The sequence below is a fragment of the Cydia fagiglandana genome, chromosome 23 (assembly GCF_963556715.1).
Source record: "Cydia fagiglandana chromosome 23, ilCydFagi1.1, whole genome shotgun sequence".
Taxonomy (NCBI): Eukaryota; Metazoa; Arthropoda; class Insecta; order Lepidoptera; family Tortricidae; genus Cydia; species Cydia fagiglandana.
In genome coordinates, this window is record NC_085954.1 from 11,337,802 (window position 1) to 11,352,279 (window position 14,478).

Here is a 14,478-nt window from a genome sequence, read left to right on the forward strand (position 1 = left end):
ATAATCTTTGTATAAATGTTAGCCCGGCTTCACACATGCCAAATGTCAAGCCGAGCGGATTACCAGAGCCGAATGTCAATATTGACGAGATTTGCAGCGGAAAGGCCGTTTGAAGGTAAATAAAACTAGCCAATAAGTTTATATGATTAGCTGTTGTAGAAGATAAACAAGGAAAAACAAGCCTGTAGCCGCCGTGCAGGTCAGGATCTCGACGACTCTAATAAAAAGCTTCGATTTGAAATAAACTATTATAATTTTCCAAAGTACTGGTTTACAAGGGTTCTTGAGTATACGGTTAGATGTAGAACTGGTGTGGTAATTGTATGGAGGCTGATGAAAGAGTGATTTGCATAATTTGAATAGATTTAGGTGCCTCTAATTGGCCGCGATACAGGGTATGTGGAGCGCTCCTATTGGTTCTTTAGAATAAGCTTCCAAATACTAGCCAAGACCTAGCTATTGCATTAAGCCCCATTTAGACGGTTCAAGAACTTGCATGCAATATTTGATACATTGCTAACTACAGAGTACAATGAATTCAGTCGATCGACCAAATACTGCAATGTAACGAAAATCGCATGCAAGTTCTTCAACCGTCTAAATGGGGCTTTAGGATTATAGATTGTATAGGGTAAGACCACCAGTGAATGAACACTTAAGCAATTATCCAAGTTTGAAAAATCATTGCTCAGCATTCATTAATAATTGGAATAATTAACTGCAATTTAATCAATCCTCATTTAATAAATAAGAAAGTAATTTCTGCGATTTTTAATTACTTTCATAGTTTTTGAGTTATATCAGTATTTACCAAAAACTACCCAAAAACCTAGTGAATGAACATAAAAACTAGTGAATGAACACCGAAAAACCCAGTGAATGAACATTATTTAACTCTTTTTAATTAGCATAATAAAATCATTTTTATCACATACACCGTTTCCGGCTCTATTTTAAGAGGTATAGCGATAGCGTTTATATCTTTTTATCCCTCCATATTGACTTCAAGTCGATTAGAATATAATAAAATGATGGTTATTCACTAATAACACAGAAACCCGTTACATATTAAAAGGAAAAAAATAAAATCAACCATTAAAACAAGAACCAACGTGCATATTTTGATGAAAAGGCGTCATGCTCACCAAATAATGCTTAAAATAATAAAATTGTCACTGCATTGTTCGTGGTTACACTGTTCATACATAGAATTAGTAGAAATCCAATAAATGAACAAGCCAAATTTTGTATTGTTCATACATAGGCATGACAAATCTAGTAAATGGACTATAGAAATTAGGTTTGTTCCAATACTGGCTAAATGAATCAGAATCGTTTTCTATGCAGAATCACAAAAAACAAGCTCAATACGATTGCGTTTACATATACATTTGGGAAAAAAATGAAATCTACGCGACACCAGTAAATGAACACAGTGTTCATTCACTAGTTTCAGAACATTTGATGAGCCAGTAATGGAACTATAAAAAATAAAGACTTAATCGCATAATACGCTGACAAAGTGTACATAAATAGAAGGTTTAACTCTTAATCTAACCAAATAACTAAAATTTGTACTGGTAAAGATTAAATAAGCACTTCATATGTTGCTCCAAACGTACACTGTTCTTATCTGGGATCTAATGTTTCCATACAAAACTTCAAATCCAGAAACACGTAAACTTCAAATGCCACTCACATCCTAACTGGTCGAAAATAAATTTATTACGGGTTGTCATTGCATAGGAAATAGAGTTATTAATAAGAAAAAAAATAAGACAAGTGGAAGAAATTGCTATATTTCTTATTTTAGACAAAAAACGTGATTTTGTTCATTCACTGGGGGGTGTTCATTCACTGGAGGGTTTACCCTACAAATAAAAGGTTGCGTTCGCAACAATGCTAAACATTTTTATTGCAGAACATAGAACTTACACTGAATCGTGTTATTTAGTTATAATGTATTTCGCTCGTACTCGTTCATAAGTGTTGGAGGTTTCATTCATTTGTAGAATAGTATGTACTCCTTGCTGTAATCCTGGCCGACATGTCATGCATTTAAAATATGTGATTGACGTTGTTATTGATTTCTGATTCTTGTTTTTACCCTTGTGCTGAATAAACTCTGCTTATATATATTTGATAATATATGTGTTTAAATTAATATTTACATTAGGTTATGGTCAGCGGAAAATAGTTTACCGTTGTTGTGAATATGTCGGAAAGTAACAATAATAATTTCTCGCACGAAAAATTACGTGGACGTGAAAATTTCGTCGAATGGAAATTTGTTATAAAAAATGCTTTGATACACGACAATTTATGGACCTGTGTGAGCGGCTACGCTGAAGGCGACACAACGTCGCCCGAGGTAAGAAATAGACGTGACGAAAAAGCAAAATCAAAGATTTGTTTGAGCGTCGAGAAGTCTTGTTTCGTACATTTGATGTCGGCAAACACCGCGAAAGACGCCTGGGATGCACTGGAACGTGCGTATGATGATAAAGGTCTCGGTTCTAGAGTGAGAACTCTCCAGAATTTGTGCGCTGTCAAACTTGAGAACTTCAATAGCATGGAAGCTTACGTCAAGGAGATTTTATCGCTAGCGCAGCAATTAGCGAATATGAACAAACCAGTTGATGACGAGTTTCTTGGTGCGCTGATGCTCAAAGGTTTACCAACGGACTACGAGCCCATGATCATGGCACTTGAGCATTCGGGAGTTGTCATTACGGCCGATCTTGTCAAATCCAAGCTGCTACAGGATCAACGGTGGACTGCTCGTGGAGATTCGAGTGAGTGCTTGTCTTCGATGAGAAAAGGCGCTACTACGAGTGACTCCTGGACGAGAAAAGCGCAACAGCACAAGACCGAGTCTAAAACGAAGGATGTTACTGGTCGTAAGAGAGAGCCGTGGTGCTGGAAATGCAAACAAAAAGGTCACCTCAAGAAAAACTGTCGCAACGATTTTGCTTGTTTAGGATACTGTGACTTGTCGGCATATAGCACTGAAGCGTCCTCTGAATCTTCGTGGTATGTGGACTCGGGAGCAACGAATAACATGACTAGCAGGCGCGATTTGATGACAAACTTTAGATCGCAGAGTGGATACATCACTGTTGCTAGTGGAGATAAACTAGAGTGCACAGGTATAGGTAATGTTAAGTTGTCGGATAATACGATGTTGACTAACGTGCTGTTTGTACCTAAACTCTCTGTTAATCTCATATCTGTTTCTCAAATGATTAAGAATGGTTGTATTGTACATTTTGATACTACTGGTTGTACAATTTCTAAGTCGAGCGATGTTTTGATTAAGGCAAATGACGTAGGAGGTGTGTACAAACTTCAGACCTGTAGTCTAAGGGCGAACGTGACTATTAGCTCTGCAACCTGGCATAAGCGTCTTGGCCACTTGAGTGGCAACAATATGAAGCTGTTGAGGCAGGGACTTGCTAATGATATTAGTTTTCAGGACGACCCTTGTGAAGATGTTGCATGTGAGGTTTGTTTGAAAGGAAAGCAAGCGCGATTTCCTTTTGTCAGCAATCCTGAGAAGTCTGTGGCTGCAAATCGGTTGGATTTAATTCACACGGATTTGTGCGGTCCGTTGCCGGTGAATTCGCTTGGAGGCAAGAGGTACATCCTGACATTCTTGGATGATCATACGAGGAAGGTGTTCGTGTATTTCCTGAAGCATAAAAGCGAGGTGAGTCAATACACGAAAGACTTTATTACTCTAGTTGAAACTCAAACTGGTGATAAAGTGAAAGCCCTGAGATCTGACAACGGGACCGAGTATGTGAACAGAGAACTTGACAACTTTTTGAAAGGTAAGGGGATAGTCCACCAGGTGACAGTGCCGTATAGTCCCCAAATGAACGGAGCCAGCGAGAGGCTCAACCGTACCCTTCTGGAAAAAGTAAGATGTCTGTTGTACTCGTCAAACTTAGATCACAAATTTTGGGCTGAAGCTGCTCGCACGGCAGCGTATTTGATAAACGTGTCTCCTTCAAAAAGGCTCTCGGGGAAGACTCCTGAGGAGGCCTGGACAGGGAGGAAGGTGAGCTTGAAACACTTACGTGTCTTCGGCTGCGAAGCTTATGCTCATGTTGATAAAATAAAGCGGAATAAGCTTGAGCCAAAGAGCAAACGTTGCATTTTTCTCGGTTATGAGAACATAGGATATAGGCTATACGATTTAACTAAAAATGAAGTTATTCGTAGTCGTGACGTTATCTTTAATGAAACAATTTTTCCAGGTGCCACCAGTAAACGGTCTCTGGAGATATTCTTCCCTATATCTGACGGCGGAGCTACCGTTGAGGAGAGTGATATGGAAAATCAGCCTGTGGTTGAGCTTGAGGCGGAGATGCCATTGCTACCAAATGTAGAGGTTCAGGTTGAGGCGGAGAGGCCAGCAGCACCTGAAGTTTGGTTCGAGGCGGACGCGCAGATACCGAGTTCATCTACTGATGCAGGCGGTGCTTCAAGGGAGCCGCATGGTGACGGACCAGCCTATAATTTACGGCCAAGATTACCGAGATGCAATGTTGCGTCGGCACTCGAGGTAGAGGCATATGAGCCGACAACTGTTAAAGAGGCTATGCAGTCGAGTGATAGCAAGCTGTGGCGACAAGCTATGCAGGATGAGATCGATTCATTTAATAAGCATGAGGCTTGGGAGCTTGTTGATAGACCGGCGGGCAAAAATATTGTGAAGAACCGGTGGCTATTCAAAATAAAACGCGACGCTAATGGGAAAATAGTGTGTTATAGAGCACGATTGGTTGCGAAAGGGTTTACCCAGAAGTTCGGAATCGACTATATGGATACGTACTCTCCTGTTGTTCGACATAGTTCGTTGAGAATGTTGTTGTCTCTTGCGGTCGAGTTAGATCTGAAAATTGATCACCTCGACGTTAAAACTGCCTTCCTGAATGGCAATTTGAGCGAAGAAATTTATATGTCACAGCCGGAAGGATTCATCAAACAAGGCAATGAGCATAAAGTCTATAGACTCAAGAAAGCTGTGTATGGATTAAAGCAGGCGTCCCGCGCCTGGTACGATAAGGTAAAGCAAGTTTTACTCGCAGAGAAGTTCACGCAGAGCAAGTACGAGAGCTGTATCTTCAGTCGTCGCGTGGGTAAGCGAACCATTATTATCGCACTTTATGTAGATGACTTTTTCGTTTTTTACGATTGTGACGAGCTTGCAAATAAGTTGAAAACGTCACTGAAGTCTCACTTCACTTTGAAAGATTTAGGTGAAGTTAAACATATGCTAGGCATTAAAGTAGATCGCACTAGTAGTGAGATGAAGCTGAGTCAGAAAAACTATATCGAAAAGATGCTCGAACGTTTCGGTATGAAAGACTGTAAAGTCGCAAAGACGCCCTTAGACTTAGGTCTGAAGTTTTCTGACAGTGTTACCCACGATAGTAATCTACCATATCAGGAGTTAATAGGTTGCCTGATGTACTTGTCTGTGACAACTAGACCTGACATTTCATTTGCTGCAAGTTTTCTTAGTCAGTTTAACAGCCGTTTCACAGCTGAACATTTTACTGCGGCCAAACGTGTATTACGTTATTTGAAAGGCACAATGAATTTAGGTCTTGTGTACAGGAAAAGTGATGTTAATGATAAATTTCATGTTTTTGGATTTACTGACGCTGATTGGGCTAACGGGGCGGATCGTAAATCATACACGGGATATATATTTAAGTTAGGTAGGAATGTCATTTCCTGGGGTTGTTACAAACAATCTTGTATCGCACAGTCGTCTACCGAGGCGGAGTATATAGCTTTGTCTGAAGCTGCGAAAGAGGCGGTATACGTCCGTGCGGTTCTTGCTGAGTTGTCAGGTTGTAGTAATACTGTTACTTTGTATAGTGATAACCAGTCTGCTGCTAAACTGGCCACCAATCCAGTATTCCACAAACGATCTAAACACGTGGACGTTAGATATCACTTATATTCGTGAGACTATTGAGAATAACGTCATTGAGTTGACTTACATGCCTACTGAGCAGATGACTGCTGATGTACTTACCAAGGCATTGCCATATTGTAAGCACGAGTCTTTTGTGCAGGACTTGATGGAAGTCGTCCAAGATTAAGAGGGCGTGTTGGAGGTTTCATTCATTTGTAGAATAGTATGTACTCCTTGCTGTAATCCTGGCCGACATGTCATGCATTTAAAATATGTGATTGACGTTGTTATTGATTTCTGATTCTTGTTTTTACCCTTGTGCTGAATAAACTCTGCTTATATATATTTGATAATATATGTGTTTAAATTAATATTTACATTAATAAGTATATTGGCGCGGTAGAGACGCACGATAGCTAAAGTTTCAAATATCAGAATGATGTCAGTGAACGTTCGAATTGGTTTGAGAGATACAAGAATAACAAGCCATACCCATTTCTTATTCAATGTTTTTGAAATATTAAGTACAAATACGTAATAGTAGGTGAATAATAACATTTATTTTAGTTTAGTTACAATAATTTACAGCTATTGCTCAAACTGCATTCACTGACTTCCATCAATTACTGGAAAATATAATTCCACTTGTGCGAATTCTGTAATCGAATACGAATCGAATCGATGTAACTATTAATTTACCTACCCGACCCGGGTATGTCTTTAAACTACGTCCAAGACCACCGGTGGACGGGCAGCAGCGTCCCTTAAATTTGGTGTACTCGACTGCGATCGCCAACCCGCCTGCCAAGCGTGGCGATTATGGCATTCACCCCCCATAAAGGGGGAGGCCTATGTTCAGCAGTGGACGTCTTATGGCTGAGATGATGATGATGATGATTAATTAACCTAGACCGCCTAGATGTAGAAGACTAACAGCCATATTCGAACTTTAAGATACGTCAAATAATAGATATGGAAACGATATAGATTAGATATGTCAGTGTCAAAAGTGACGTATTTTTTGAAGTAACGTCGCTTTTGATACTTGTTTCACACTGCCATATCTTTTCTAGATCTATTAACTGACGTATCTTAAAGTTCGAATTGGGCCGCTAGTGTACAGTCACCTACAATAATAATAATATGTTACACAACGAATATCTGACACAATCTTATTTGTAGAGCCATAAGAGCGTGTTACCTATATATTTTTGAAAACATACTATGATTGCACGTACAGTCTACAATAATTTACAGGGGCTATAATAATAATAAGGGATATAATATATGGTTAACTATATTTTTTTGACCGAGGGAAAGTGCGGGTCTCCGTTTCAGCTACGGCAACAATTATTTCGTACATATGTCCAGATGTTCTTCTTTAGATACAGGTCGCAATTCTCAACCCATTATCGTGAAATATTGTGAGCAGGTTTTTGTTGAAAACAGCGCCATCTATACGAACAAACTCGTACTAACTTTGCAAAATCGTCGCAGCGAGGCGGCATTTTCACAGAGCGCCAATTCAAAGTATTCAAAACGTTCGCAAAAAGCCAGCTTCGAATTCCAAACAATTAAAAAGTGATTCAGAATGAAAGCCGTTGCGGAATGCGTTACAGATTTGAATTTTATTGTTCTAGTGTTTTTTTAACGGTTAGGTTTAAGTTCTAGGAATTTGGCCGTTTGTATTTGTGTCTGAAATTCTGTTGTAGTTACCTAAAACAACATACTTACTACATACTTAGTAGAGTTGAAGGTTAAGAGTTCAATTCATTTAAGGTTATGTATCGTAGGTATAGGGAGTAGGGACCATACGCGTTGCAGGGCCTTCTCCTTCTTCTTCCTCGCGTTGTCCCAGCATTTTACCACGCCTCCTGGGATTCCAAGAATTAGCGTAGGCACTAGTTTTTACGAAAGCGACTGCCACATCTGACCTTCCGACCCAGAGGGTATAAACTAGGCCTTATTGGGATTAGTCCAGTTCCGTCACGATGTTTTCCTTCACCGATGAGCGACTGGTAAATATCAAATGATAAAGTACATAAGTTTCGAAAAACTCATAGGTACAGTCGCCATCAGATATATCGGAGCGGCCAAGGTGTTCACAAATATCTGAACACGCCTCTATTGTCAGGGCGTTAGAGTGCGTGTTCAGATATTGTGAACACCTTGGCCGGTCCGATATATCTGATGGCGACTGTACGAGCCGGGGTTTCAACCCTCGACCTCCGGATTGAAAGTCGCACGCTCTTACCGCTAGGCTACCAGGGCCTTGCAGGGTATGCTACCTTAATATATTATATGTACATATATGTGGCTTAAGAGGAAACGACCAGTTCTCCATTTACTGCAGTTTTACCTATTCTATAAAAAAAACTTTTTGTCAATACCAAGTCCCAACTTTTACATTAGCAATAACCTTCAGGCCGTACGTTTGTTTGCAACCATCGTATAAGCAGAAAGTTGAACGTGGCAAAGTTCGCTTGTAAACAAAATCGCGCTAGACACGCTTCTAAAAAGAACAATAAACTCCAATGCTGTTACCATCGCTTGAGAACAAGCAAATCGAGCGACAAACTAACAGGTATTCGGAAAACGAGATAATTGCAAGATTAGAGACGAACTAGAGACTAGATGTGACATGGATATCTAAGAGTGACATTCCATTTCCAACTGCAGCTGCAATACTGTTAATTTTACTATGGAGACGCGTCGCTGTCGTTGTCAATTTCCATAGAAAATGAACAGTATTGCAGCTGCAGTTGGAAATGGAATGTCACTTTAAGTCATAACTTGTGGAAATCGTTCAAGAGGGCGTTCCAGAATCGCAGAAACGTCAAATTTGACATTTCTACCTTACAAATATCTTTAAATTATCCATATCGTAACTTCTTGATGTCTAATAGAGATTCATTTTCCGAATCGAGCCGTAACGCATAAGTGGCGAGGTAGCCGCCAGCTCTTCGGACACCAGTTACGTCAACCAGACGCTTCGCGATTTCTGCGAACAACCTGTACGCGCTGGAACCCGATAGACCTAGAGTTTCAACTCCAAATGGCAGGTAAAATAAGTAGGTAATAAAATACTGTTACAATATATTTATTAAATCAAGCTCAACCAAAAGAGTCTTGAAGTAACTGTCGTAGGGACCATCATTCGAAACGGGAGATAAAAATTTGGAATAGCCTGGCTCGACTTTCTATTCGACTCGCTCTACCTCGGCCAGCAAGAATAATCTTTTTTTTAGTAGTTACGGAGTTGTGTTATCCGATATTTAGCTTAACGGGCAAGTTTGAGCCGCGGCACAACTTGTGTTGCAAAGCTTTTCTGTATCCGTAAGTTCTTTTAAAAGGCTCGCTGGTATTTGGTCAGGGGCTCTGTGTTTAAAATGTTTTTAGTACTTTTTAGGCGTAAAAATGGAGAACGAAACACGTTTTTAAAACTCACCCCCTTAGCCATAAAAATTAGCAAACTTCTGTTAAATTTTGTCCCTTTCTTAAACTCCAATGTCAAAATGATGGACACAAGGACAAACTTTTTCAAGTGACTTCAAGGGACTGAGGATTTCCGGTTAAACTTTAAAATGGCGAAGGCGTCTCGAATATTTTGTTTTTTGCTCATTAATGTTGTTTGAAGAATATTGATAGCTAATGAAGAATTAATATTTAACCATTCTTTAGTCAACACCCGGCAATCCATTTATTGATCTTTCAAACTTGACGCTGGCAATATTGTCCAACTGGACAGATGCCATTTTTTTTTAATACTTAAACTGAAACTGTTAGTGACAATCGTTTAAATATATCATAAATATTCGTAACAGCGTAAAGATTCGAACCTCAAACTCTGTTTTAGTTTAGACGTACCATTTTACCACCCAGCTAGTATGCTTCCACACAAAACACAAAAATACTTCCCGGATCAAAGCGTTCAACTTTAACAATTTTACGTGACAGTTCCACTATATCACCCCAACTACAAAAAAAAACCGGGCAAGTGCGAGTCGGACTCGCGCACGAAGGGTTCCGTACCATAATGCAAAAAAAAAAACAAAATAAAAACGGTCACCCATCCAAGTACTGACCACTCCCGACGTTGCTTAACTTTGGTCAAAAATGACGTTTGTTGTATGGGAGCCCCATTTAAATCTTTATTTTATTCTGTTTTTAGTATTTGTTGTTATAGCGGCAACAGAAATACATCATCTGTGAAAATTTCAACTCTCTAGCTATCACGGTTCGTGAGATACAGCCTGGTGACAGACGGACGGAGGGACGGACGGACGGACGGACGGACGGACGGACGGACGGACAGCGAAGTCTTAGTAATAGGGTCCCGTTTTACCCTTTGGGTACGGAACCCTAAAAAGCCATTTTTCCAACTGTACTACAAATAGTATAAAAGTTCCAGTTTTAGTCTGTAATTGAATTTCACTACCCTTTGTTTCGGTCCTTTTTTCAGCTTTAATTAAGAGTCTTGAGTGACAGTCCGGTCGGTACTTTTTTTGTGCTTTAAATAGGACGTTGGGATTTTAGGGGAAATCAAACGGAGCTAGTGGAATTAAATATCGGTTAGGTCTATTTTAAAAGCTTAGCTTGAGTTGAAGCTGATAGGTATTTTAGTAGGAACGAAATCCAGTTTAAATAAAATTAGCACGTTCGTTTTTTTTTGCATTAGAAATTAGGTAAACAATCTTGATGTGTCTTTTAATTGAAAAACACATTTTTAAAATAAGTTACGGCAAATATGTAACAATTATGAATCTAATACGATCATTTATATTATTCTGCTTTCATAAGTAATAGTAAAGCGTTTTTCAATTAAAAGACATGTCAAGATCGCTTACCTTCTTGTAAGTTCTTTCTAATGCTAAAAAAAACGAACTATAATTTTTACTTATGCATACTGAAAATTCCTTAGTCACTGTTTTACTTGTAAAATTTATGTTGAACTAATTAGGGTTCCGTACCCGTGTTACTAAGACTTCGCTGTCCCTCCGTCCGTCTGTCTGTCACCAGGCTGTATCTCACGAACCGTGATAGTTAGACAGTTGAAATTTTCACAGATGATGTATTTCTTTTGCCGCTATAACAACAAATACTAAAAACAGAATAAAATAAAGATTTAAGTGGGGCTCCCATACAACAAACGTGATTTTTGACCAAAGTTAAGCAACGTCGGGAGTGGTCAGTACTTGGATGGGTGACCGATTTTTTTTTTGCTTTTTTTTGTTTTTTTTTTGCATTATGGTACGGAACCCTTCGTGCGCGAGTCCGACTCGCACTTGCCCGGTTTTTTAATTTAATTTCCTTAAACTAAGCGTTTTTCAATTGAAAATCCCATACTGTACTGTAACATAAACTATTACTTGCGTATTATATCCTCTTAATCCACAGACTTATCTCCGAAATAGCTATCGTTCTTAAGATAGCGAGCTGCAGGTGGGTTAGCGGCAGGTGGCCGATATATCATACACCTGTTGATTTAATTGTTTCGCCATTATAGGGTTAAGGCGACACAATATTGTATGTTTGTGTTTTTTTTTAAGTATGGCCTGATGGTAAAAATTTACTGTCGCCCATGGACACCTGCAACAGAGGGGTTAATTGTTAGTGCGTTGTCGGCTTTAAGATGGTAGTACGTTCTTTCTTGAAGGTTTTCTTGAAAGCCGGCAACGCGCTTGCAACTCTTCTGGTGTTGCGGGTGTCCATGGGCGGCGGTAATCGCTTATCACCAGGTGATCCGTCTGCTCGTTTGCCTCCTATTTTATAAAAAAAAAAATAGCGGGCGCAGCTTTAACTACGTAGAATTTGTTATTAATTAGCTCCCTACTAAAATATTATGAATGCTAAGTAACTCAGTCTGTCAGTCTGTTACCTCGTCACGCTTAAACCGCTGAAACTATTTAAATAAAATGCGAAGCGGCGCGCAGCAGTACGCGATGCACGGCCGTCGTGAACGCTGCTCGCTCTGTTAGTGCTTGAGAAAGGAGACCTAGGCTCTCAGAATCATGTCGCGCGAATGACTAAAAATACGTAAGTTTAACCGTAAAACTAGTTTAACGAAAAAAATAATAATTAAACATAAATTTTACAAGTAAAACAGTGGCTAAACAAGCTTCAACACAGAACTCCGTAACTTCACCTTCTCTACTAACTACTAGCTACCCTTAACACTGCACCTGCTCGGCGCGTGCTATAGAAGATGAAGGGTTAATGCTTAGGAGGTAGCGGGAGCGATTTTCCACACTTGTGGCTTACGACGATGGTGGATAACCGCTTCTCCATTCAAACGTAGTGCCCATTTTACTCCCTGGATAGGTATTAATATTGAGGAAAATATTTTAATGCAATAAGTAACTAATCAGTCAATCGTTTATTGATAATAAGCGTTACAACTCATTTATAATTTCCTGTTCAGCGCACTTTATATACCAAGAAAGATTATTAAACTAATTTTGTAATTCCATAGTCTGCGAATGATGCTACTAATCTTAGAATTAATTTACTGTCTTGGGTGTGACTTGAACTCACGAACAGTGGATCATCAGTCCAGCGCCCTACCATCTCATCTAAGACCTCATCTTTGTACAGTCGCCATCAGATATATCGGAGCGGCTAAGGCGCTCACAAATAACTGAACACGCCTCTATTATCAGGGCGTTAAGAGTGCGTGTTCAGATATTGTGAACACCTTGGCCGCTCCTATATATCTGATGGCGACTGTACAGCAATAAGAAAAAGAAATATGTCATCATTCATTTAAAAACAACCCATAAACTCAAGCTTACCACTAAACTCGAAAAATGTCACAATCAAATAGGTACAATAATACTTTATTTATAATGCCAAGTTACATGTCTTGATGGTTTTCATATCATTAGGTTGGTAAAAATTCGATTTAATTGTTACATGGTTAACACTTTTTAATTGGTACATTTAATATAAGTATAGGCTTGGCACCCTGCCCCAAGGCACTGAATTGGAGTTTTTTATTTATAGGTTATTTTAGTTTAGTAGTTATTTTCGTTTTATGTAGTTTATATTTTAGTTTATAATTGTTTTTATTTTGTTTATATTACATGTATTTCTTGTTTGAATATAAATCATCTCAGTATAGGCTTTACAAAGGTGACTAGATTAGAATAAATAATATCTATATTATGGAGCTCGAGGAAGTAGTCTATGGAATAAAATGTATGGCTAAGAAGCCATAGTTTATCTTATGACTTAGACCACAACATAATAAGCAAAAACTTAATTAGCCACCAGCCCATCACCTGTCCACCATCTTGGAAATGCCAGCATCCCGATCCGCCATTACAGACGAGATGACCAAGTGCTATATTTAGGACGCGCGTGTCGGACACAAAGGGTATTATGGAGGGGACCACGGGGCAATATGGACCCTGATATTTTAAATCTCCTAAATAAGTTAAATTCCATTAAAAATCAAATACCATAAGTAGTAGGTGAAATTCCTTTGCGAAGGCATCATTGATAATTTTACCTTTTTATAGTTTTTTTTTACCGTGGATCTTTTAAGTCTTTTAGGATAATTATAATATTGTCATTACATGACAACTTCTTCTTCTTCCTCTCGTTATCCCGGCATTTTGCCACGGCTCATGGGAGCCTGGGGTCCGCTTGATAACTAATCCCATGATTTGACGTAGGCACTAGTTTTTACAAAAGCGACTGCCATCTGACCTTCCAACCCAAAGGTGGAACTAGGCCTTATTGGGATTAGTCCGGTTTCCTCACGATGGTTCATGACAACAACGAAAAATATTATACATATTAGATTTGAAAATCCGGTCGCGCATTATAGGATGACACGCTAGAACGGTCCTGAGGGCCTACTCGTACCGCGAACCACGTTCGACGTGTTGCCTCCTTATCACACTTACGTACGAATTTACAAGTGCGACAGAGAGGCAAGACTTCGAACGTGGTTCGCGATAGGCCCTCTGACCCGGGTTGAGGCTTCCGACGCTTCCTTTACTATGACGGGTGCTCGGTGACCATGTTCTAGCGTAAGTCATCCTTACATCCGTAGCCGTTTCAAATCTCACAATGCCTTCGGCGGTGAGGTTACAGGAGTAATGGCTCCTCTACACGATGGGCCAACGCTGCTCCAAGGGACGCATTTATGCGTTAGAGGGAGCAAGTGATATTGCTATCTCATTCCTCCAACGCATGGCTGCGTCCCTTGGAGTGGCCGGGGTTGGCCCATCGTGTAGATAAGGCCCGTTCCATATTTCCTCAGCTTCCCCTATATGACAAAATTCCTTTTATTGCATCGCAGGACGTCTATTTGACACGCATGTTTACGTCCGCAAAGGTCGCACTGCGTTGTTCGACACGCACGCGACATTTCGCACATACCTGTTGATTTGATGTGTCGCGCAATTAGTCTCGGTTCTTTATTTTTTACAAATGTCTGTGAATGGTTATTAATTTTTTATGGTTTTATTGCAGTTTTAATGGCGTTTTTTATATATTTTTATAGCTTCCTTGCTTCCTTTATATTACTTTTCATT

At 39.5% G+C, this 14,478-nt stretch overlaps 1 long non-coding RNA gene across 1 annotated transcript in view; it reads right to left on the reverse strand.

Moving 5' to 3' along the window:
• The window catches only part of LOC134675968 (uncharacterized), a 512,277-nt gene that overhangs the window by 139,266 nt on the left and 358,533 nt on the right, over positions 1–14,478 (reverse strand). The gene's annotated exons all lie outside the window — the stretch shown is intronic.